This window comes from Gallus gallus, chromosome 4, assembly GCF_016699485.2.
Source record: "Gallus gallus isolate bGalGal1 chromosome 4, bGalGal1.mat.broiler.GRCg7b, whole genome shotgun sequence".
NCBI lineage: Eukaryota > Metazoa > Chordata > Aves > Galliformes > Phasianidae > Gallus > Gallus gallus.
In genome coordinates this window covers 41,850,860-41,878,043 of record NC_052535.1, presented here as the reverse complement: position 1 = coordinate 41,878,043, position 27,184 = coordinate 41,850,860, and the positions used below count along the sequence as shown (strand labels likewise).

Sequence of the window (27,184 nt, the reverse complement as noted above, 5' to 3'; positions counted from 1 at the left end):
TCTGAGGATGCACTGAGTTTTCAACCTGGTTGAAGGCACTATAAATGACGTTTTGAGGCACAAAACCCCCACAGTAAGTGGGGTTGCCTCAAAAGAAGGAGCAAGCCGCAGCATTATACCTTGTTTGACAGTAGTTTTGCTGAGCTGTCAGCATGATCAGGGTCTCACCATGAAGGCGCTACATAAAGGAAGAAGAAAAGGATAAACTGCTCAAGAGTTTATGATAAAGACTGAAAAAGTCAGGAAATCATTCAAGTAATTTGCAAGCCAAAGGACAACGAGGCACATCCAGACAGAGCCAGAATCTACCTGGCAGCTTCAGCTTCCCACAGGAGTAGCTATGTTGGCAGATGTTCACATCCTCAACTCACAGTGTTCTGTACTACTGAAATCTTCCTGGTCTTCATGGTTGGTGTGAAACTACCTTTCTGCTTCACACCTGTGATATTTCATTGCACACAGGGCTTACTGCAACACCAAAGTACTGCTGCAGTTAGCATTATCAACCAAAAGTTAACCCATTGATTGAAACGCAGACAGCAAAGCTTTTTGGTGGCAATCAAATAAAATACGCCAGTGTTACTGGAGATGAAGTTGTCATTTCGCAGGCGCTCACCGTTTGGAAACGCGGTGCCTCGGCGCCATCTGGTGGGCGGCGGGATCCGGTGCGGGCCCACAGCTCCAAGAGCTCCGCAGCGTGCCGCGAGTGCCACCCAGCGCTCCCGCACCGCCACTGCCGGCGGAGCTTGGGCATACATTTCAGTGCGGTAACAGTGCGATTAGCTAAGAGATCAAACACCAAAGAAACCAGTGGAAGTCTTTCCTTGGCCTTCTCTGCTTTGGTCTGTGCCATTAACCACAACACTGACAGCCTGGTTGTTGGTTACACCACAACAAGGTTATACCACAAGCAGCTCCAATGCAACTGGTGCTTTTCCAGCAGCTCCCAAGCAGGGCCTGAAGCCCCTCCCTTTGCAGCCTATACACCCCATCATTTGCTTACAGGCTGCAAATCCACAGGTGAATTTGTAACCATATGTCTGCCTTTTAATTCTGACTTACTGCTTCACACTGTTAGAAGGGAGTTACAAAAATCTGAACATGAAATCCTCATGCTGTAGAAGTCAACAGTGAAATCTGATTTTCACTGTAGCTGCAACCATGCTCCAAATTCAGCAAACAGTGCTTCCTCAATAAGGAAGAAAGAATATTCCTACTTCACTCCATCTGATTGTGCAAGCTGTCAGCAGGTCCTAACACAATACAAAGTCAACTGGGTACAACAAAAAATGGAAAGGTGTTCTGCAGGACCTGCCTTTCGTGCTAGAGACTTTTCACCCTCACACCTCTGCCCTGCTCACAGCAGATTTTGAAGGGTGCCAGAGGAAACATGCTCTGAGTATGGGGCACCTTAGCACCTATTGATCTGATTTAAAGTATGCTGGTGTGCACAGGGTCAGGTCTGGGTGTTTCATCCCTGCAGCTCTCCTCTCCAAGGGGGCAGGCTGATTGGTGGTAAAAATTTGACAAGATTTTTACATTTAGAAACTGGTCTTTAAAACATCACGGAAAGAGGGGGAGAAGAGAGGCCTTTCCTTGCTCCCTAGCCAACCACCACATTCCCCAGATCAGTGCTGTTACCTGAACAGTAGCATCTGGCCTCATCTCACTGTGATCACATCAGCTGAAGGCTGTGACACAGCCACTTTGTATTAAGTAGAAAACTCTTTAATCCCAAAAGAAAAAAAAAAATCCAATACTGTCCTTTATACAAATAAACTGACATTTATGATAGACCATAAATATGGGCATAACACATAGGAGTTATTACCTGTGGGAGATGCATGTACCAAAAACATTAGGGATCCTATTCACTTTTACTCCTTTATGTTCAACTAATTGCTATTTCCCATAGACGTGAATTATTCTTGGTTCATCACAAGTGTGAGTGAAGCAAGAAAAGTATCTCCAGTAAGAGTTCAGAACATACATCTGTTCTTCACGGGTTCACTTCAGGGTATCATCCTGTGTTCTGGACTTCACTGAGGTAATGTGGCTGATGGACTTGAGAAGGCTTGAGAGAAAACCTGCCAGCTGCAAGCTGACAAATATTTGTGGGGCCAAGTAACCACTTCGACTTTTAAACTTGAGATGTCAAGTTCATAAAAAGAAGAAAAAAAGAATAGCCTTGAATCATTTCTGAAACAAATCTAGACAAAAGAAATAGCACTGCTGTCAAAAGCTTGCTCCTGAAACTTGTTGCTGCTGCTTCTGAAGCAGGGTTTTTTTTGGCAGTTTGCTGCTGAATTTATACTCATTGTCCAAGAACAAACAATTGATGATGTTTTGAAATGCAGTCCCAGCACGTTTGTTCCCACCTCCCTTTCCTGTATCCTACTGATACACATCATTTCCCCATCCCCAAATCAGTGTTATTGCACTTTTTCTCTATTGTACTGCTATCCTTAGGCTACTTTCTTTCATTTGTACTTCATGTCTAAAGCTATTATTCACCTTTGGCTTGTCTCAAGACAGATAGGAAACAACTTCACAAAACAATTCTCTCTCAAAACCACATGAGATTTCATTGAAGGACAAAGAGAGAAAGACTAAGGTGGCAATTTGTTTGATAAGCAGAATAGAACACACTGGTCACGTCATTCTTAAATTTCTCACATCTACATGAAGTTTTGTTTCTCTTACTGTATATGTTTCTCATCCCCATCTTTTCTTTCTGCCACACTGGAAAAAGGCTGTCATTACAAGTTTATTTCTTTTATATATTTTATATGGAACTGTTCACATATATGTTGCTTTTTCAATTTTCCACTGTAAAACATCAGTGATCCATTCTTTTCACAGTACCAAATGTTATAATTATTTCTAGATGACGACTTGTTTGCTGGAATTAGAGATACTTCAAGGAAGAAATTCAACTGTGACCTTGATAAGAATGTCAGAAGAAATATCCTGATTGTTTTTTTTATAGTGATATTGTGCTTGGAATTCATTGAATTTACAGACTAAATAGACCTTACAAAATAAGACCCGCTTGCACACTTCTGATACTTGTCTTTTATGATTTTTTTTTTACATATTATGAAAAAAATTACAGATATCAGCTGAAATAAAATAATAAGCAAGCAGGTTCGAGGCCAAACTGAACATTTCTACTTAGTATGGAAAGCTTGCAATAAGATAATTAAGTGAACTGAAAATTACAGTAGAACATAGGTGCTCATACTGTGCTAATTGATTGTTAGGACATCTTTAAGACAACTAATCATAGAATCTCTTTCACCACTCCTCATAAGAGTTGTGTTCTTAGACCCCCCCACCAGTTTCACTGTCCTTCTCTGGACATGCTCCCAAGTATGTAGTGAGGGGAACAAAACTGTACACAGTACTCAAGGTGCAGCCTCACCAGAGCTGAGTACAGAGGGACAATCACCTCCCTGCTCCTGTTCGCAATACTATTTCTGACACAAACCAGGATGCCATTGGCCTTCTTGGCCATCTTGGAAGAAGACGTATTTTAATGCAAGTGACAATGAAAAGCACTTTAGGAATGCAAAAAACAAACAAAAAAAACCCTACTTTTATTGTGCTTAACTACTTCTGTTTCTTTCAAAACATCTGTCATGATTTAAACACTAATTGAATAAAAGTCATGGACCACAAAAAGCAAAGTTCACTCTGAGCATTACTGAAATAGCTGGGAACATTCTCAATTCAGTTTTAATAAGTTGTCATAAATTTAAATTACTTTTTCATACATATATCCAACTTCATATTAAAATGAAAAGGTAAAAAAACAATTCTCACAATTCTTCACATTCTCTGAAAGCAAAACAAATTTAAAAACCGCAAATATTGACCCCTGAAGTCAACAAATACAAGTTTTTCAGATCAAAGAGGAAGAAACAATACAAAATGTGGTGAACTGTGTTCTAGGTCAAGTGACACTGGCTGTTTCACCAAGAAAAAGCTATACTGCTAAAACCACTAGATCTCCAGCAGCTTCAGACCCTCATGCATCCACTTAAGGAACTATTGTTTTCCACCACACATTCAAGCATTTAAATTATCAAAGAAAAAAATGTTTATAATATCATTAAAAGAAATGGGTGTAATAAATGCAGATAAATTGTACTTAGGAATACATAATAAAACAAAAAAGAGTGAAAAAATGATGAGCTCTAATGGAGATTCAGGAAATGCCTAACATTGTAGCGTACTGCAGCAGCAGTAAGCAGGGAGAGTAGGTTCAGGGATGACTTAGAGCTTCTGTTGTTCTAAATTATTACCATTTATAGTTCCATTTTTTTTCCTACTAAAAATACGGAAAAATATATATATGTATCCATATTTTTTCACTAGTTCTTTTTTCAGTTAAGTGCTCAGACTCGAATTAAATTCAATAGCTCTCATGAGATTACATATAACTTTTACTTATTTTTCAGCATCAGAATCTTGATAATAATGAGCATGTCATACAGGTAACATTGAAAACTGATAGATTATAATCCAAGAGAAGCTTTTGACTAAAAGTCACCAAGAGATCAGTTGTCAATATATGCTGACACTTCGAGTGTGAAGGACAAAGCATGTCCACTGTATGTGCCTGTGAACACTAAGGTTTTGCTCTGATAAGCTGTAAATAGCAGAACTCAGATTCAAATATCCAAATGCTATTATTTTGAAATGTTTCCTTTTTAAGGTTAAAAAATAAAAATTAAAAAAAGAAATGCTTTGCCAGTAGAAACATTAGAGAAATTTCAAAGTTGTCATAATGAGTTATTTAAAAGAGAAAAGCTGCTTTCTGACCGATCCTGCAAAATATGATGACTCTATTGCATTGGTTTTTGACAGGTGGTAATATCCTGTGCCCTCCTGCAACTGCCTTATTTTTGAAGAACAGACTGTGCCAAGTTATCAGGTGTAGCTTGGGTAAGCAATCCATCACAAGGCACCATCGAGACAAAATAACAAACCCCATAGCTCGTTCAAAAGCTTAGGTAAACAAAAAACTGTGGAAATAATATATTTTACTTCAGCTTAATAAACTAAAATGTGTAGAACTGTGTTTCTCTGATCAAAAAGAAATAATTCAGTTTATTTTCTGAACAGAGACAAAATAATAATTTTGAGGCAACGGGCACTTAACAAAAACAGAAAGTCGAAACAGTAAAATAGGAAATACTCATGTTAAATGCAAACTGTTCTATTCTATTTGTTAGAAAACACTGGAGTTTTGATATTAATATGACAATTTTATCATTATTTAAAAAAAACAAATAAAACATGCTACACCTTAATATTTCAATGCAATATGAGAACTTTGGTAGCGCTTCTAAACACATTATCATCTAACATTATCCACGTACTTTCAAACTACTCAGAACAAGTAAAACATAGTGGGAAAAACATTATAAAAGTAAAAGAATGGGAAAAAAACCTCACCAAGTTTAAATTAGTGGTACATCTGACCTTCTCACACTACAGCCTGAATCTGAAAAAAACAACAAGCAAAAAAAAAACCATCAGTAATCACCCTGATTTGATTAATTTTTCATGTTAGCCTTCCCTTCCATGGGAGAAGGTGGACATCAATTTGTACTCTTGTGATTGTTCCAATAAAGTCACCTTTTACAGCAAATTTATGCTTCTGTTAGAAGAAAATATACTGAATTTAGTTTAATTAATAAACAAATTCTTAAGATGCTAAGTTTATTTTCTACCTATAGTAGAAAGTTAGAATACTTACATAATAATGGATATTTTAAGTACCTTTTAGTACTGCATGGGGAGTAATTGTAAAAGCTGATGTACTTCAATCAGTCTTATGAAAAAGGGTCAGAAGTGTGATGTTATACTACTCAATACATTACGCAAACATCAGTGATTCTTTGGCTTTTCAACATAAATCATATCTAAGACTAAAAGCTACAGACAAATGCTGCACATGTACTGTGTGATTTAAAATTATCATCAATAAGAAAATGACTCAGTGTTATCTAATAAAAACCTCACATGCATATGTCAGTGGGCAGTAAGAGAGCACTGTTCTCAAAGTGCTCCTCAGGTAAGATCCACATCTCTTCATAGCACCACTCTTTATGCAACATCTTGATGGCTCTACTGATACTGGTAATTCAAAATTCAGTCTGATTTGATTTGAAACAGAAAAAACAATGTTTGCAAGAAAGCATTCCATTATGAACTTTCTTACTAATTTTCTTACAGTTTTTTAAACTAAAGACTCAAGAATTTTAAAAATTAGTTTAGGATGCTTAATGAGAAAGCAGTCCTTTCCTTAGTTGTCATCATAAAAGCATTAAGGCTTTTAGAAATAACTTTATTGCAGTATTTGTTTTTTGCTACTGTTTCTAAAAATGAAAAATGTAGTGTTTATTCAATTGTCTCAGCAAGAAGCAGCCCATAAGTTGAGTATGTAGTGATTTCACTTCAATGTAGTTTCCACTTCATTTTGTGCCAGCTTGCAACCAAAACTCAGATTTATTAAGTCTCTTGTTGCAAATGATGACAAAAATGTATGATGAATATTATACTGTTAATATTAGTAGGCGAAGAAGAAGTTCCTTCACCAAGAAACAAGTGGTATTATTACCAGGTAGGAAGGGTTTCCCATCAGGCAAAGGCACAAAGTCATTCTTTGACAGAAAATCCTTGATGTAAGCTCAGGACCCTGAAGGAAATACCAGCCCCCACCATTCCTGCTCCAGGGCCTCCCTGCACCCTTCCTACAGCCCACGCAAATGTGTTTAGGGAGAGTAAATGACCATGTATTCACAAAAATCAGCTGTGTAATTGAAGCTATTGTTATATACAGGTGATAATTTCCTCAAAGCATTGCAAACATATCACTGACAGCTCTATCATAACGTTGAGAAGTAAGCACATGACCAAGTCTTTTCTTTGGGCTCTGAAAAATCTCTTCATACAAGTGAAACTATCTCCATATTAAGAGTTTTTCTAAAGCAGAGCAACTTACTCCATCAATCAAGTCTGGTGGATGTTTGGGAGTGTTAAAACTATGCTGTGTAACTCAAACAGCTTGTAGAGAGTATGTTTTCCATTCACATAGAAAACAGTATTTAGTCATCAGTATCCAGGTCTGCTTCAATGATGAATTCCAATCAGAGGTAGAGAAGATGGTATATTTCTGATACTCTTCTGCTATAGTTGCAGAGCCTGGCATAAATAAAGCTAAAGCAAAGATATCTTTCTAAAACTCACTAATTTGTTTACATACAGAAATGAACTTGAGAGATTTACGTAACACTGCCCTCTAGTGAAACTTTCTGTAATATTTTTACTTTGAAACATCTCTCTTCATATTACTGTATTCTTCTTGATGAAGAAATGGCATTCCTTTAATATTAGTACAATTCTATGCATTTAAATACAAAGTCCTAATTCTGTACTAAACATTAAGTTATTTTTCTTAATACTACCAGTGAGATTTTCAGGGTGGACTGGCAATAGGCCTGGGTTCCAAACACACAGCCACTTTCATATTTAAGGTCCTATCAGTAATAAATGTTAAACTTACCCATATTTTTTGTTTAGACCTATTGCACGTGGCATGAAACTTAGTACTTCATTTACAAGATCACAATAGAATAAAGGAATGAATAGTTAATTATTTAGAAGAAAACAATAGAATGCTCTGTTAAAAAAAAAAAAACAGGGAATTTTGGCAGGATATAAAACATAGCAGTCGTAATTCTGCATATAACAGATGAAGTCACATTAACTGCTTGGAGGAGGGTTATGCATTGCAGTGGGAATTTGATTCACTGCCTATAAAAGATTACTGCCCAGCTCTTGGTGATGGCTATTCCACTGGAAATATTAGGTAATGGACAGATATTTCAGAAGTGTTTAGAATTCAGTACCTCTTACTTGGTTACTTGTGTTTTTCAGAGAATTTCCTGGGGCAGAAAGAGTCAGTCTATTCACACACTTCAAAGTTATTCTTTAAGTAATCTTGTCTCACACTTTACTGTTAAGCATTTTGAATTATTTCTTTATCTATTATAGTGTGAAATCTATAGATGATTTGCCAGTTTAAAGCCAAATTCAAGTCTTCCTGAAGATGAGTAATTGTAGACACCCACATCAGAAAACAGTGGTTTTACACATAAGTTTACATATGAATATATTAAAATATGCAAATAAAGCCTTGCCATTACACCAAGTATACTTGAAAAGCAGAACAAGCGTGTCATTAGATGATATTCGTTTTCTCTCTCAATTTTTAATATTATTTTAATTTTTACTTTAAAATGGAAGGCACTGTGAAAAGACTTTTGGCACCCAGGTGGCAGTACCGTCATAGATGAGGCAATCTTTATCATGAAGACCTTGCTTTATTCTCAGCTCCTACATGGCACCTTGCCAGTCTAACAGATGGGCATCAGTAATGGCAGTAAAGTGCCCTTGCCTGTGTCTATGCAACTACTGCATTTGCCTAGGGAAAGGCTTCCATCCAAGATTGTCCCAGCAGCTGTTCAGTCTGAGTTTCTATCAGCATTGTTAAGAGATGTCAGCACTAATTCATTTCTGAACTAGATTAATTATTAAAAAAAAGAAAAAAGCAGTTTTTTAGCTGGTAGCATGTGAACAAAGTCAGTATCTTTAAAAAAAGTATATAATCTTCATAAAGTTCTCAACTCCATCTTTCAAATTAAAGAAAAACTGAAAAGGGACCTATGATAAAAGCAAGTTAGCAAAGTTACTGTATAATGAACCAAGCCACATACAGATAAGACAGTTTAGTCTGATACTACAGCCAGATTCTAGCAAAATCATGTCTCTGTGACCAAGTGGTGACAACTGGCACAACCACTGTTTCATACAACAGTTCTTAGAGGTATTGTGCTCCCTTCCTGTTTCAGAAAGCAACTAGTGGTTTCCTAGTGGTTTCTCCATTGTCTTTCTTCTAAACTTGCTACAGTATAAGGGAGAGGAGGTGAAACAAGAAGGAATAACCAGTGACAAACCATTACATGCCACACTGCCGTACTAAGCCTAATCCTACCTTTACTACAGTGATGTAAAGAAACTCATTGATACAAAGTTGCCTGGTACTCCAGAACCTGCTTTCTCCAATATTCTTCCTTGGCATTAAATGAGTACCTATAATCCCACAAAAGACCAACAGGCCAAAGCTTCTCCCACTGACAGTTCATTACCCCACATGAAAATCATCACAAAGACAAGGACTTGAAATGTGAACTGTCCAGATCTTGAGACTTCCAGTTAATTCATCTAGGCCATTGACAAATGAAAGCTCTGAATCTTGCTGACTGGGTAGCTCTAAAAGAGTGGGTTGGACACACGCAGTATCCAGGAACGGCCACATTACAAAAATATTGAAATCTGAAAATTGGTGGAGTTCCCCTTTGGATTGCAGGCATATATAAAAACCCTATTTAGTTATGTGATTTGCATTTTGATTAATCTCAATCCTTTCTAAAAGTTTCTTATTAGATGGTTGAGAACATGAAAATACCACTGAGTTAAGGACTAGAAATCTGTTACAATTTTCCTGTAGCTTAGTATTTTTTCTCCTAATTGTTACATATTGCCTTCCAGCAGAACTTATTCTCTCTGATGAAGCTGTTCCCTACTTCTGCAAACTATATCTGATATGTACGTACACAAAAAAAACCCTATTTAGTTGCTTTTCAAACATGGACTGAAAAAAGAATTGTAATTATCAGGTTGGTTTACCTATGCATAAATTAAATAAACAAATCACAAACAAATCACAGAGTTTCACACAAACATTAAGTAGGCAACTTTGTCTATAAGAAGAGTGTGATAGAGAAACGTTTCCCGTTTGGATGTGGAACTTGTGAGAGTTTGTTTTCTTTTTTAATCAGCCTAAATTGGAACTGGATTGATTACTCTGATGAGAATTCAACAAGAACAAAACACACAGAATTAAATAAAAATCAAATTAGTTATGCCCATAGCAGATCAACAGACATGCCAATTTTCCAGATTATATCATTTTGAAAGCATAAGTATTTATTTACTGAAGAGTGTATTAAGACCAGATTCTCCTTCTACTATACTTGAACCAGTTAGACAGTGTTTTGAACTTCCTTTTGTTCCTCTTCATCAATAGTAAGTTCTAACAGACTTTTTACACAGTAATGGTCTTCCAAATAATGCTTGTTTTAAAAGTTAGAGACAGTAAAGAGTTCAGAAGTCATACTGCAGCAGTTGAAGCCAATGAAATGTCTCTTTTGTTCTTGAATCAGTTTTCATTTTCATTAAGTAGAAATCGTATTTTTCAAGTTGCTGAAGATGAAGTATGTATGGAAGCTGTTTTGGCACTTTTTCATCTGGTTTGGATTTAGAATATTTATATAACATTAGAAGAAAATAATACTCGGAAGACAATTTTGTTATCAATTCATTGTCTCCAACCAATTCTGTAGGGCTGTATCTGGCTGTGAACATTCATACTTCTGAATTCTTTTATAGCTGTAAATCATATTTTTTCCTTTCTCTAATACAGTGCTAATTTATGAGTAATTTTCAAAAATTCTGTTTGAATAATAGAAGCCTAAACTTGGCATTCACCAAAAGTGTTATGTATATATAGACGTATATATATATAAATATATTAGACATATGTATAAATATATACATATGAGATATAATGTCTGGAGAAAATAGGTTGTTTAGATAATTTGACATGACAAAATCACATACATATGATCTTTGTGAAGAAGGTCCTGCTGGCTGAGATGCGAACTAAGCACACATGAAGTGCAAACATTAACTCATGCCACCAATTCCAAGCTACTGCATTAAATTCTTTAACCACCTATTCAGTCCTAATTTTGTTGCACAATGTAACATTCAGTTACACAATACAGCCTTACGGAATATGGAAAAGATCACAAATTTGATTAGCTGATAGGAACAATGAATAAATTAAGTAGTTTGGGATGCACAAACAATCCTATACTACTATTCATGCAGTTCTGTCTATCTGTGTGCGTTTTTTAAGCCATTCAGACTCATTAACCCAGTTCAAAAGTACAAAATACCAGCTGTAACACCACAGAGGTGCTTTTTTGCATGTTAAATTTCGTTAATCACATTCCGGAAATACTTGATTAACTCTGACTTTGCCTTCTTACACTTGCACATTTGCACAATTTGGACACGAGTGTAGAAAACCTATGCCAGGACTCATGGCCAAAGGTAGCTTATGAGATTTGCCTTCACTGGATGCTTGTTAGAGCAAGCCTCAAGCTGTTCTAACCTGGAATGAGAAATCAGAGCCCTAACCAGATTCTGGATAACTTCCTAAATTGCTTAAACAGTCTTCAATGCCTTGCATTCTAAAGGATAACTAGATATTGTTGTGATTGATGTATAATAAACTATAAAAGATAGAGACAGAAACTGGAACACCTCCAGATGTTACTGGAAAGCATTTGCAAAAAAATTAAATAATCATGTGTGGCATTGCCAGCACAGCAAAGAAACAGAATTCCCTAAAACACAAGGAATAGATACAGATAATGATAAATAGGAACAACAACAACAGTTTCAAGAGCTAGTTCACTGGGATTTTCCTGACTGAATTAAGCTGCTTGAAATACAATGCCAGCAATCTTGCAGGCAACAGGATGAGTGCATTTGTTATTACTGATTTGGTCTTAATATATTTGCCAGGCAACCCACACTTGCTGTCATTTCAAAACAAATGAAAGCAGGCAGCCAAATCTATCACTCACACTTTCCCTAACTCTGAAATAAATGACGTTTCATTAGCCTGCTTTGCTACAAATAGCAAACTGATATCAAAATGTTGGGATATTTTTTTTATCAAATAATTATAAATCAGTGGAGCACGTATGAAATAATTGAAACTTACGGCATACGTCACAAAAAGTTTGAAGTACTATGCACCACGCTCATGCAACAGGAATAGACTTGCCTGTCGTTGATATGCAGTGGAATATTTGCTGTTCAGCAACACCTACCACTCCTGTCTACCCACTGCCATGCACTGCAGAGATGATATCATCACTCATCACATTTTTATGTTGATAATCGATAAAAGCCAACATATCTTAGGAGTGTTCAAGATGCAATCCTTGTACCATCATTAGCATGACTCAAAACCAAGGAACTGATTCTTAAAAAATAAGTGTGATAGGTAATATTTCAGAAAAAAATAAAGAATAAAATCTGCTACCTAAAACTTTCGTATTTCCATCATTTTAAGCAGCTGCTTTGAAAAACATAGTAGGGATTCACTAGAATACCAAGCATGTAGAGTAAAATTTGTTTGATATGTTACATGGAAATTTGTAAATTCCACCTGTTTCTAAGCAGAACACACATCACTTTTGAAAGGAGACAAATACATTTTACAAAGCCACATCTGATCAAGGTGCACTTTACATTCTACCAAATGACTGTCATAGACACATGAAAGAATGAAAAATAATTCCTTGTTCAGTTGGAGAATGCAAAAAATCTCACCACCTATAAAAAGTTATCAATTACATTTTCTTTAAGAGAATATAAAAGTCAATCCTGGGCTCTGCTGGAACACAACTGAGGTTTTCACAACCTTCTTTACTGTTTCTTACTATTTAAAACAAGAAAGAATTATTGACCACAGAACTCTATCTGCTGTTTGTCTTTGTATCCAGAATTAACACTAAAAACCTCACTGGCAGAAATTTGATGGGTATCATCACTATGCCTAGAGAGTTCCCTGTGCTCTACCTACCAGCTATCATAAAGAAGGCAGCAGCCTGCACCAATGGTTGCTTGTGAGGCCAAAAAACAATGGCAGGGAGCTCAACAGCATGCTACAGACATGAGTAAAAAAAAAAAAGAGCTGGAACTAGCCTCCCTTAATTTAGTGTTCCCTCACAGACAAACCTGTAGCAAAGAAAAGGGTAATTTACTGTCAACAGACAACAATGATTTCTGCAATTTCCACTCTGCACTGCAAAATCTTCCTTGGGCGCCATGACCTGCTTTGCCACAGTCTGTCACCCTTTGGGCAGCCACTGATCACAGGACACGTTTCCTTTGCTTCCAGCACATGCTGCCCTCCAGCCTGTACTCTTGTTTTAGCTGAGAACTTTTACTCATTTTCTGAGCCAGAAACAAGCAGAAAGGTTGAGGGAACTTCTGCTGTCCTGTAAACATGACTGCTAAGCAGGTGAGGTGGTCCTGTAAGCTTGAATGCAGAAGAGAGCAAGGCAGAGTATAAAACAACTGTATAAAACAATCCAACTAACAGTTATGCAGCTTTTATACACTACTCTCTAGCTGTGATATTTTTCAAAAAAGGTTATGTTTATCCTTATCTTACAGATTGGAAAAAAATACAGAATTTTACGCAGGACCAGCACATAATTTAAACAAGAACCAGAACAGAAGTCAGACCTTGACTGCCAAACCTATGTCCTAGAAACTCCTCCTGTTCCTGGACAATTAAACTCCGATGAGATGTTATTTCACTTGTTTTTCAGGTTAACTACACAGTATTTTGAGATAACGACATTTTTGTTCCCCATATAGTTATACCATGCTTATTTCAAAATGTTTATGGACTAGAGGAAAATCACTTGTCACCTCTCAAGCAACTGCCAGTATGCTTTGCTGTTTAGATTTTCACTCCTGTCCAAGACTGTGACAGTTTAGAGATTCTGCCTTGCTGCAGGACATGGCAGGATCCAAGAACTGCTGTGCCACATCACCAGCATACAGAGCTAGGTACTGCATTTTGAGTTTCCTTAACAAAAAACATTTGATTTCTCAGAAAACGCAATTCTAGATTTTTTTTTAAGTACCACTACGCTTTCACTTCTACTCCCTTAACTGTTATGCTCTGCAGAATGCAAAGTGCCATTACCACCAATTTACAGAGGAATATATGTATACTTGGAAATCCTACCTCCCAGAAAAGAATGCCCTACTCATCAGCTTAATGGTGCAGTATTCCCCTCTGCATGGAAGGATTAATGGTGCCAGAAATTAAGTTTTGCAAGAGAGAGTACATGACTCTGTTTTAACAGTTAGCAATTGCCCCTGCAGACATAGAAGCAGCCAGACATCGGAATCCTTCAGCTGTAGCCTGCTGAGAAGTTCATTAATCTACCTTGGCATCCACCTTGACATCTACTTTGACAATGGAACAGTAACCTTTCCTGCTTATGTAGTGCTGGCTACTTCACTGTATATTTCATCTAATCATATTATTTAACAGGGGAGAACTTAAGAAATGGTAGTTTCTTTCCGTGAAAGTGAATTTGCTTACCTTACACTGGCTAGTCATTGATTACAAGGAGGCACAGAATGCAAAGCTCTGTAGGAAGACAACTACTATACTGAACTGGAATTCTTGGGTCAGGAACCAGGACACAAATAGATGATTTGAAACTAGACTAAGGAATGCTACCTCACTTTCATTTTCCCTTGGTTTAGTGAATCTTTAATTCTTTATAACAGTGCAGCTTTCACAGAAGAGTTATTAGTATATAGATCCATGTGATAAGAACAGTATAGGAAAAAACTCTATAAATTACTGTACTCTTAAAGGAGAAATAACTAAACCTAAGTCAATTTGATGGGATTCTAGTGTTTACTAGGATGAAGAGAGAAAATTTCACCTATGTAAACTAAACTTGCCTGTAACACTGCTACCTATTAACATGAAAATTATTCATACTGAGTGAAAAGAAGGACATGAGCACTTATTAAAAGGAGAGATCTGCATCCTTTGACTGTCACACAGAGGGAGGAACTTAAATGGTCTAAGAGTTTCATCTATATCCTCTGGATAGAATATCTTCTCAGGTGGAGAGATATGACCTGGTATATTTATGTTAAAAGTTGAGTAAGTTAGCTGTCCAAGACAACTGATTCCATTTTGAGACATCTGATTTTGTCCATTTCAAATCAGACTCTGCATCTAACTCACTGTGGACTGGGTTGCAAAGCAGGTGCCTAAATGAGAAATGGTACAATACACAGCATTGTCACATACATACCCTCTTGTAAAGGAATTTTATTGTTTGAAATAATATGCAAATTATTTCAAACATTGCTCATGTACAGCAGTATTTGCTGGACAGAGCTCTGAATAGGTGTTAAATAATAATCGCTCATCTAATTTTCAATAATCCCTGGAAATTCACTGGAAATTGTGAAGTTTGGTAGTGTATTGACTGGAGGAGTACAGGGCTTTAATCTGATTACAGGCAATTCAATTTTTTGATCATATGCCTGCAGTATTTACACAGTGATTGTGTGTTTTTTTTTCCCCCCTTGCACTGATAGTAAACACTAATTGCAAATTTATCTACATGTTCAGAAACATTTCAAGGTACAGTTTCAGTAAGACTTATCTCTACCAACAGCTAATTTATCACAATCATTCAAAAATTGTAAGGTGAAAGTACAGAGGTAAAGGTTATTTGCCCTCACTCAGCTAAAACAAATGTAACTTGATTACCTCATTTATCTTTTAAAATCAATAGGTAAGAAGCTTAATGCTTTATCAGCAGAGGCTTCTCGTCAATACTAAATATCTTGTTTACTTTCCCTTACCTTTTCACACTACAAAACTGAAATGACAAAACTATTGATTTCTGAAAGGACTACAAGCATCAAAGCAATTACCTGCTACAGTTGTGAACTTTTGCAGTTGTATAAATTAAGTAAAATTAAGTTGATTCCAAATGGGCTCACTTCCAGGCATTTATAGACTGGAAATAGCAACATCTCCATGTGCCTCCAGCCTCAAAATAAATGTCTGTATATGCAAAGAGAACCATGCAATAATTGCTCAATTGGCAGAGATTAATGAGAATTTTACCCAGGGAAAACACATAAGTAAATGATCAGTATCTGGTTAAAGCTTTAAGAATATTTTTCACATAAACATTACCAGTCATCCATACAGTTATTACAAAATAAATCAATTGAAGTGAACTAATTAACTGAAGCAACGTAGACAATCAATGCATAGCAATACTTCAGAAAGAGAGAATTCTTATTCTTAGTACTCAAGAAGATTGCACTTTTAGAAATGTTTCTCTGCTATTCATCCAAACAGACAGCCCAGGTGGGGCAGCAGTGTGACCTTGCTTCCCTCTTGCTACTTTCATGCCTTGAAAGATGAGCTAGTTTAGTAATGGAATTCATAGAGATGAAGTGACCAAATATAAACCTATGCAACAAAATATTATGTGTAAGATTTGATCTAGTCTGTTCACTCCACTTGCACTCTCTCCCCTTCGAGAATTCAGTTTTTGACGTAGTATTAGAGATTAAATTCTTTCAATTCATACCAGATACATTAAAATAGTGGCTATTTGCTTTTTTTTGTAACCATGATTTTTTTTTATATTTTTTTAATTACCTACAGTTATTAAAAACTCTAAGCAAGTATCCATCTCTGTTTAAATTCAAAAAATCTCAACACTAAATAATAGGGATTTGGGGAACAGAACTACAAAATAAGTTTCAAAACATTTTTCAGACATCAGTCTACCAATTTGTTTTTCAATTTTTTGAAAAAGCACATGTATTATTAAATAAAGAAAGTTGAATTAGATTATCTTATTGGTTCTTCATCTAGTGCTGTATTATGAATTCTTTGAAATTCTTCAAATTATTATTCTTGAAGACAGTTCTTTTAACTCCTAAATTCATGATTTTTTAAATCATCAAAAGTTAACAGAAATTATCGGGTGTTTTTTAATTTGTTTTAAGTGTAAACTTTGTGATCCAGCAGATTTTAAATTATAAATGCCTAAGAGAATTTAGGAATTGTCCCTATTTGACAATCCAGAGCTTAAGATAGATTAAAAAAAAAATCAGTAACACTATAAGCACAGCTGATCAGGCTCATAGTGAGTGACAGATGCTGTACAGAATATCAACACTGAATAGATGATATCACACAAGAACATCTAATAAAGAATGCCAGTGTCTTTGTATAGAATTGCATAGCATAAAACAGTTATTGTATATTTAAGACTATTAAAGAATGTGAAATACCACAAATCTGTACTGAAAAAAAATAAGAATGAAACTGTCTGTACATGACATCACAGTTACTAAAGCATAGGCAGACTTCACTGGTTAAGTCTTTTAACTTTAGTCCAAATAAGAAAAAAAAGCCCAAACCCTTTCCATTCTAGCATAATTTTAAATGCCTTGGGGTACAGAAATCATAATCACTGTATCATCTAGAGACTTCATATCAGGTACAGATTCCTTTAATTCAGTGATCTGTATTATTTCCATTCCTCAAAAAAAATTTTAATCATATCTTATTGCAAAGTTATGGAAACAAGCATTTTCTACAGCGCACAGCATAATCTTGTTTTCAAGACAATATGCAACCAAGTAGAAACTCTAAAGAGATGCAATGACATTCTAGTTTATTTCTTCAGTACTTGCTTTACAAAGCATCTTAAAGACATTAAACCACACAAAATAAAACAGTATGGTTAATAAGGAATTAAAAATACACTTGATATCTTACCACTGGATTAAATCTAATTGACTAAGACAATGAAGTGGCACTTGATATACAAAAACTTGACTGAAAATAGAACATTTATTTCATTATTGAAAGAGTAATCTCCAAAACAAGCAAATGAAATAAACAACCCCTCCCTTTCCCTAGCTGCTATAGGGAGTCCAGTAAAAACCTTACATCAAAACCCTGCAGCTGAAATTTCAGATGAAATCTTTTTAAATGCCTTGGGTATCCTCATTTTTATGTGGTTTTAGCTGCAAAGAGTTAGAGGTAAAGATTCAGTGGAGGATCTTAAAGTGACAGAAATTTTAGAGGCAGACTTGAAATAAGAGGGCTGTTCCAAAAGTAATGCCTTCTATTTTATTTTGTTGGCCCACAACTTTAGAGGCAAATGTTGGTAGTACAGCAGTAGAGGTTGAGCCTTCCTGTCAATAATGCTGTTCCACTGTGTTGCCATGTGACAGATGGCAGCAGAGGGGCAGTCTGACAGAATGACATTTGACATAGAAGTGTGTATGAAGCAAAGGGATATAACTGAATTCTATCATGTGGAAAACACTGCACCCAATGACATACTTGGATGCTTGCTGAACATTTATGGAAACCAAATAGGGGATGTCAGCACAGCAAGGGAGTTGGTAGTGCATTTCAGCAGTAGCACTGAAGCAATGCAAGGGTGAAGGTGACAGTTCCCTGGGATTGTATAATTATCAGTGATGAGACATTGCCACCACTATGAGGTGGAATCAAAATGACAGTCCATAAAGTGGTGACACGTAAACTCCTCAGCAAACAAAAAGCTCAAGACACAGGCCTCAACAGGTGAAGTTACGTGCACTGTCTTCTGAGACAAGAAAGGGGCAATCCTATTGGATTACCCAGAACCTGAGCAAACCATCAATTCTGATCACTACATCAAGATGCTAACTAAGCTGAAGGCTTGAACTTCGAGTCAGGTCAGAGAAGACAACCTTTCTCGTGGATAACAGCATGCCCTATACCAGTTTGGAGACTGTGGAATACACTGCCAATCTTAGCTGGGTTATCCTACTACACCTACCATACAGTCCCAGTTTGGTCTGACTTCCATCCTTCAGGCCAATGAAGGATGGACAGCATGGGAAACATTTTCCTAGCAACAATACCATCATAATAGTTGTGATACAGTGGGTCATCTCCACTGGTGCTGATTTTTGAGTACAGCACGCAGGTTCTTGTTCACTGCTGGAGAAAACACATACCTGACAGTGGTCATCATGTTGAAAAATAGAATTTTGTAGCTGAGAATTTGCTCTATCAAATAGTGCTATAGAGTTCTTTAATCGCTGTTCCAGTTTCAATAGAAACAAAGAGGAAGCACTCCTTTCAAAGCAGCCTATATAGAAGGTACTACATTATTCTAGGCTTCACATTAATTTTACCTCCTAAGAGGTACTCAAATAACTGGAACTATATTGTCCAGCTGATATTTCCCACATGTTGAAGAAATGCAAATACGATAAGTTAACACTTCAATTTAATCTACAATGTGATAAACTCTATATAACCCACACTGCCTATCAAACATTTCTGGGACACATGCAGTCATAATATTTTGACATTTAAAAACCCATTAAATAAAGTGAAGAAATATTGCTTTTTACCACTACCAGATAGCATTTCCAATTACTTTGAAGTTCATGTCTTATGTGCTAGTTTCACAATTTAGAGGGTCAAGAGCCTTTTGTCCATTGACAAACAACAGGTATACTTGCCACTTAACTGTGTAAATATTCTTCTCTTCCAGTTCTGATTTCTGCTTCAGTGAGATGGCCCAACATATTCACAGCCAGAATATTGTTTGCCCATGCCAATATGAACTCTTAGTAGAATTTCTAGATAAACATTGTTTCAGTCCAGCAGACAAAGAGCAATAAACATGTTTTAAAATAGCCAAATGTCCTCTAGATATATAAACTAACCTGACATTGAAGAAGGCCATTGACATCAGATAATAGCAAATATTTTAAAATGTTATAGTGGCTTTCCTTTCTGCAACTTCAGAGCTGCAGTCACCCATCACCAAACTCAAAGAAAACCAAACATTCTAAGTGAACTGACTTCAATAGCTAAGTGATATATTTAACAGAAATGGTTCTCATTGGTCATTCTTTACCACAGTATTCCTGTAGGACACCACTATAATATATACTGGTAACCTGATTTTTTACCTCACTCACTCACATTTCCAAAGACAGTTGGTTTTTCCTGCTAGGTAACTACATTATAGTCACAGAACTGCTTCAAGGCTCAGCAATTGAATTTGGCTTGTCCACATTCAATCTACCTTGCACTCCCAAACTCTCACTTTGGCACTGGACTCTAAGACAAACATGACCTTCCCCCCCCCCACATTTATACACAGCACATCACAGATTTTCAAGATTACCCCCTGAAAAAGCAATAGAGACAAAGGTTGTTCACCATCTTGAAACAATTCATAGCTTCTGTGACAAGAAAAGTGAGAAAATACTCTTTAAAAATAACCTATTTTTAACTTCATTATTAAAGGATTAACATTTGATTCTCAAAAGTTAAAAATCAACATGGATGAACAGAACATTAAGAGACATTTTTAATAAGATCTCATACCAATGGAAGATCTATCCTTGCTTTAACGTTCCTAAAGATGACAACTATGAGTAAAGAATTGATACTAACTACCCAGTCACAAATTCAAAAGCTCAAAGTTCAGCTTTTGTATTCTTACAAAATAGTATTGCTGTTTATGATAAGATTTTAGCTAGAAAATACGTAAATGTTAATTTTGAAAACATGAAAATTTTGTTTCTCTGGGTTAGACTGCAAAAGATCTCCCTTACTATGTAGTCTTCATTTATCTTGCCTTCTAAAAATTTAATCTGAATTTATTAACTTGCCACGTAATTATGAAAGCACTGTATCAAAACGAATAGGCATTAGCAAAAGTTCTAATTCGAGTAATTTTACAACAACTGTACTCTTTACAACTTATATGGTTGAAACAAGTTTTCATTATACCTAGATTACTTAATGCAATTCCCTGCATGTGATACACAACCTGATTTTTAAACAGTTTTCAAAAACATCCTAAAGGGCCCAAATAGCAGCTTAGGCAACTCCAGGCTGATTAGGATTTAAAACAAATTTTCCAAAACAACACTAAAAAGCTATAATGTATTTTAGTAGAACTAATCTGTCCAACATGCTGGAGATATACAAGTCTGTATTTGGCTTGTTTTCAGCTTTACAGATCAGACTTCTAAGTGATTTTCTTACAGCTAATAAGTGTCCAGAATACGCATGTGATCCCTTCACAAGTTTACCTAATTGGGTAAGTCTTCGTGACTTTAAATTTACCCTATAAGGAACTATACCATAAGGCCTATACCATATGGTATATGGTACCGGAACTATACCATAAACATCAAGTTTTCCTTACATTAAGTGAATTTAAGAGATCCATGTTAACTAAGTCACACAAGCTACATAAAAATTGTCTGTCTTCCCGTAAGTTTCTCATCATAGTTTAAATTACATTTTAATTTTTAGTGAGAAACAGTCATATTTCAGAAAGAAACAAGAAAAATGTTGAAGCACCTTCCCACACATAACTATGTAAAGGAATATATTCAAGTCTAGTTAGTTTATTGCAGACTAAAACCAAGTCACATGAAAAAACAAGAGTGTGCTCAGTGTCTGGGCAAGGTACTTGCAATGCTCACACAATTTCACAGAGCTTCTAGGGCAAATTAGTGAGATCCATATAGTGTTAGTGCAGAAATCAAGTGAAGATATTTGTAATAGGGTCTTCCTAGCTTCACTGAGTGTGCAACTTCTAATAAAAACACTAGGATCCTCATACTTAACCTACTGCAAAAAAACAGAATAACTGTTTATTATATAGATGCTTCTAATTCACAAAAGACAGACAAACTGTCCATTTATTTTAATCAGCAGCGTACTGAATGTTTTTAAGGGAGTTCTGTATATCTAATGTCTTTCCAAAAAAAAAAAAGCCAGACCAAAATCCAGCAACCCAACTCTGCTCATAAGGCCTTCAGCTGTGCAGCATTAGATTAACAGCAAATACAATCTTTCAAAGATGAAAGATATACTCTTTCACTGATATAAAAATTATTTCCACTCAGCATGGTGCATTGTTAACCCCCATCTGATAGAGAGGTTTCTATTAAATACATTTTATTGGATGATTCTAGAATGATACTAGAACTATAATAGAAAGCTTTACCTGAATAGTTTGATAAAGAACATACAAGGAATTAAAATTTATGATATGGAGGATGCAAGGTAAAGAGTAATGGAAATACCTGGTGGTTAAATTCTGAACCCCAACATAGATATCTGAGGTCCTTGTATAACTACAGTATAATTTAAGAATATACGGAAAGACTAGTAGAAGCTGACACGTAGTAGTCCAAAGAGAAACTTCCTTCATGCAACTCTGATGAATCTGACAAAGTTCCTTTCTCAGCCCTCACAAAGTCAGTACAGGTTCCATTGACTAGAACTAATCAAGCTTTACTAAAAAATATCAGTTAATTAGATACCAAGTTTTCCTTCTATTTCAGAGTGGTTTTGCATTTCATTACAAAGAAATCCAAAGATACAAGACCAATTGTATTTAACCACTGAAAGAAGGCAGATGCATCTCTCCGTGTCAATGTTTCATTGTTATTGGGCAATTAAAATCCCTGAAATACAATACTGCAACACTTGCTGGTCAATTTATCAGTTACAACACATGCAGGAGATAATCAGCTGAGTAACAACTTCCTCAGCATTCTCAAAATGGAAGTGGATCTCTAGTCTGCACAATACACAAACAGAATCAGATCATGACCTTGTTGACCTCTCTAGTCTTGATTTTAATAATACCATTCATATAACAGTTTGCTTACATATCTGTTCTGTACAAGGAAGAAAATGTTATTTTCCTCCCACTGAAAGCAAGTTGATTGATTTCTGTTGCAACATATAGCATATATAGGTCAGGATGTGAATAAAGATAAACCTATGTAAATCTATGCCTAGACCTTCATATCATGCTATTTTCTGTAAGAATAATTGTATTTTACCTAAAAAAAGTATTTTATATAGAACTGCATTTAAGAAGTCTCAACTGCACCTCTCATACAGAGATTGTGGTTGTCCCAGTACATTCATTAGTAGAATTGGAAAATTTCCACCTGCTCCAGTGTAGCATTCCTACATCTTTTGAGGTCACTTTGAGGGAAAGCTTTTGATGAAGTACAGCAGTTGAAAATCAGCTGTTTTAAGATGTTTATTTTTCCACATCAGATATAACTTTCATGTCTGGTACAATGCGACATACATCAAGGCATGTATATTTCTGAACAGATTCACATGTGTTTAATGATTTTCAGTAGGTAAAAAAAAGCAAACAAAAGGACTACCCAACTTCACTCCATTTTGAAGCATGGCCATTGAATACAAAGTGTTCTGATACTTTTTTTTTTTTATTACACTTGCCAAGCTTTTTGTTTTGTTTGGAAACAAGTGTTAAAAATTGAAGGTCATCTTCTATAGGATGTAGTCTTTTGCTAGTTTAAGTCTCTAATGCTTTTTCTTTGTATTACTGGAGAAATGCATGCACTGCTGTAATTTTTTTATTGACTGTGCTTGTGGAGAACATTAATATAAAGACATACATAAATGGAGAAAAGGAGAAAACTTAGATGTGTGAAGGTGTTATTTCTCGTGGTTGAGAGTTCTCACTCTCAAAGGAGAGTGTTGTATTAATCAAATTCACATGACATGATAGCATGTTACTACACTCATTAGTAGTTCATAGGTAGCACCACTACCTATGAAGAAAAGATTAAGAGAACTGTTTTTCAGGTTTTAGCCGTAGTAAAATAAAGAACTCCTTAACTGGAATATTGGATCATTGCAATAACAGAATGGTATCTGCCACTAATATGGCATTCCAATACTTATAAAGAACAGTACTTACTGGTTTCATAAGAAAGCAGAACGTTGCCTCAGGTGAATAAACTTCATAGAATGATATGTTTTTGAGTTGAATATTCATTATTATTTGTCTCTTTTCTTTCCACCTACATGTATGGAAGGGTGAGGACTTGACACTTGCTAGCCAAACAACCTGACTATTTAAACAACAGCAAGTAAACTATTCCTTGAAACCATCCCTCACCACAGTAAGGGAAAAGCACAGGAAAAACTGTGATTGAGTCATAATTCTTTTCCTGACTGAAAATGTACTTGCACATTAAACATTTCTCATTATCTCCACTGCATAGGGTGGACCAGAGAAATAATATTTAAATAAATATTAAAATGTAATCAAGGGAGTACAGCAAGTCAGCTATAACTGCTAACAAATACAGCTGTCCACATACAAGTACAAAAATCAACTCTTTGAACTTGACAGTCCTAAAGAAAAAATTAAAGCAAATTTTTTAAGTCTACAAATTAAGCACACCTAGCAGAAACATTTGACAAACTTCAGACAGAACTGTGCTTTTTGAGAAGTCTCTAGTTTCTATTCAAAAGTCATACAAATTGTTTCTCAGTAACACCTGGCACAAAAATTCCTAGGTTTCCTAAGCCCATGGATGCAGAGCAGCCCGTGTGTGGACTACACAGGAGAACAAAACAAAAGTGAAGTCTCCTCAAGTCTTGAAGGATCAGCAGGAGCACACAGTTTTCATTAAAGCTGAGGTGCACGTAAGCCTTGTATTTAAGAACAAGATCCCATCTCCAGGACCTCTAAAATCACTGGCTTTTTGTCCTAGAGTTGAATTATTCTCAAAAAAAAAGTTTTTTTTAGAAATACATCTATCAGTTGGTAATCAGCTGCTATGACTTTGCACACCCTACTGATACATTTCTAGTAGGAGATTATGCAACCATTTCAAGGTTGCTAAGCCAGAAGTATTTAACCTAAAAAGTCATACTTAATATTCAAATTGTTCAAAATATTATTTATTTTAAAAGGAAAAGATGTACAAGATAGTCTCAAATGTTTAGACTTCAGAACATACTAAGAAAGAAAATACTTTAAAATCTTTTAGCTGTATCAGATTTGAATGTGGTTGAACAACAGAAGAATAAAACAATATTATCACTAAATACCCACTTAACAAAACCAACTAAATGCTATCACAGTAAATTGTGCTCCTATGCATCTTTCATTTTGTCTAGTTCTCTGCGACAGTTGACTGAACCTGGAACGTATGAAGATCTACTAAGTTGTGAATGAGAACCACAAAGTTCTGAGCAAGAAGGAAATGCAAGGCTATGTTTAAAGAGAGCCAGCATGTGGTTATGTGCAATTATCTAAAAGATGAGAAACTAGTTTGCTTAGTAAGAAACCAAAGAATAAGAAATCAGCAAAACATATTTGTTCAAAATTCAGAATTATTACAATTTAATAAGAATTAACTGATCTGTTTTCTTCCTCACACAATCGTTGTATTCTGGTGTAGAAACAACCCAAGAGTAAAGTTAAACACAATTATAGTAAAATAGTACATATGAAAAGACAAGATCAGATCAACAAGAAAAATTCATCAAGCAATGAAAGGTATGAGGTCATATTAAACATGGTGAATTTTTAATTCTATATGTTCCAGAAACTGAGATCAGGAATAGGTAGAAAAGGAAAAGAAAGGATACAAAATTAAAGCAAATGCATTTCTTTTAAAATGCTGTTTTGAATCTTTGATGGAAATATGAAGTACCCCAAAACTGCAACAGATAGTCATGTCAGGAGAAATAGGTGCCTATAATACAACCAATGTTGTATTTGTACCAACTGTACCAGTGCAATCCATTTAAATCAACACAAGAAGGATTGAACAACATTAAAAGGAAAGCAATCAACTACCCATCTTACTTTGGGTTTTAAAAATAGATCTGAGGCATTGAACCTGCACTGTATGGAGGGAGATTTGAAGAAACTTGCAGTGTTAACTCCAAACTAACATACTGAGAAGTCTCATACAGAACATATTAATACCTAGGATGTTAAAGAAGCCCTGTGTTCAGAGTTGTCCCCTGCATGTTGCATCAGTTCTGCATTTCAGCTGTTACACGAAGTAGATGTGAAACTATGATCATTTGGATTGAAAATTCTGTTCATCATGTAAAGGCAAGATGTTCAGAATCTTGACATTCTCCTGTATTGGACTCATTACTACAGATATTTCGGTTTGAGTTTTATTTAAAGGCTGGGTTATTTTTTTGACTAGTGCTTTGACTTATGCTTTTCCTGAATACAAAAAAGTCAGTTCTCTATAAACTGCACTCTAAGTTCCACTTCAGTACCAGATATCTGTACAATACATATAGAATATACACACTAAAAAAAGAAATCAAAATAAAGGAATGCTGATGTTAATTTTTCCTCACAGAAACAGAACTCTTCTGCTAAAAATATATAAATGATTAAAAAATACATTAAAATAAATTTCCATTGAGAAAAAAATTCCAATGAGCTAGAATCACTCATATTGGATGAATATCCTGGCAAAGATAAACACAGTCCAGCTTAGTGGTGATATCTTGTTTTCAGTATCAACTCATGTTTGCAAGCGACTCAAATCAGTCTGTAAGAAGTGTTTCCGAAGTTATTACTTCTGAATTTTATATACCAAGTTAGTGAAGTGTATTTTTGAAATAAGAATTTAATAAAAAAAATGTAAAGGAAAATTACAAAGTTTGCAGGAATAATTTGTAAAGAAATAAGCAAACAAAACAACTTAAGTTTGGAGAAAAAGATACTGTGACATGACAAAAAGAATGAATTTGCCTTTCAACTAGAGTCACTAGCACAGTACTGAGTTAACTCGGCTGTCCATACTCAGAAACAAAGTTCTTAAGCCCAGAAACAGGCAAGTTTTTGCCTTACATTCATTTTTGGAGAACAGATTTGCAAGTTCTTATCACTGAACTCCCATGTGAAAGCAGAGTACAGGCAGACTGTCCCCACAGTTTACATGAGAAAAAGATTTGTTTAATCATAATGATCTCTTTTTAACAGTGATTTAGAATTTTTTTTTATGCAAGAGAAAGACATCTGCATTTGAAACCCCTCAAGCTGTGTATTGTTCAGTTGTTGGTTTTTCCAGGCATTCAGGAATTGACTGTAATTAGACTGAAGGGACATTGGGTCATGCTCAGCAATTAACTCCACTAATATAGCTATGCGTCCAAATGTTTCTTAGGGATATTTGAGTAAACATCTTCTCTTGACAATTCTCTACTCTCCACTTCTTATCATGATGGCTTAGCAGCTCCTATCAAGATCCTCAGTTCGTATTTATCAACTTTTAAGGTAAATATATTAGGATGCAACTTCTTTATAAATAAACAGTGAAAAGTAATATTGTAAAAAGAATAGGTGACCTCAGAAAGCAGACTGAATTTATAGTACTGCCAAGTGGACATCAACATTTATAATTATCCGTAAAGAAGGATTAAAAAAAATCTAGACTGAGGAATACTTCTAAAATTGCAGCTCCATTGACTCAATGACTCATAATTCAACTGTTGTATTACAGTCTTTAGATCATTTACATTGCA

At 35.5% G+C, this 27,184-nt stretch overlaps 1 long non-coding RNA gene across 1 annotated transcript in view; it reads right to left on the bottom strand.

Annotated features, from left to right (window-relative positions):
- Nucleotides 1-5,265: 5,265 nt before the first annotated feature.
- LOC121113205 overlaps nucleotides 5,266-27,184 on the bottom strand; it is a 42,126-nt gene continuing 20,207 nt past the window's right edge. The window contains exon 3 of the long non-coding RNA XR_005859320.2: nucleotides 5,266-5,512. This is a non-coding gene — a long non-coding RNA (uncharacterized LOC121113205). The remainder of the gene's footprint in view (nucleotides 5,513-27,184) is intronic.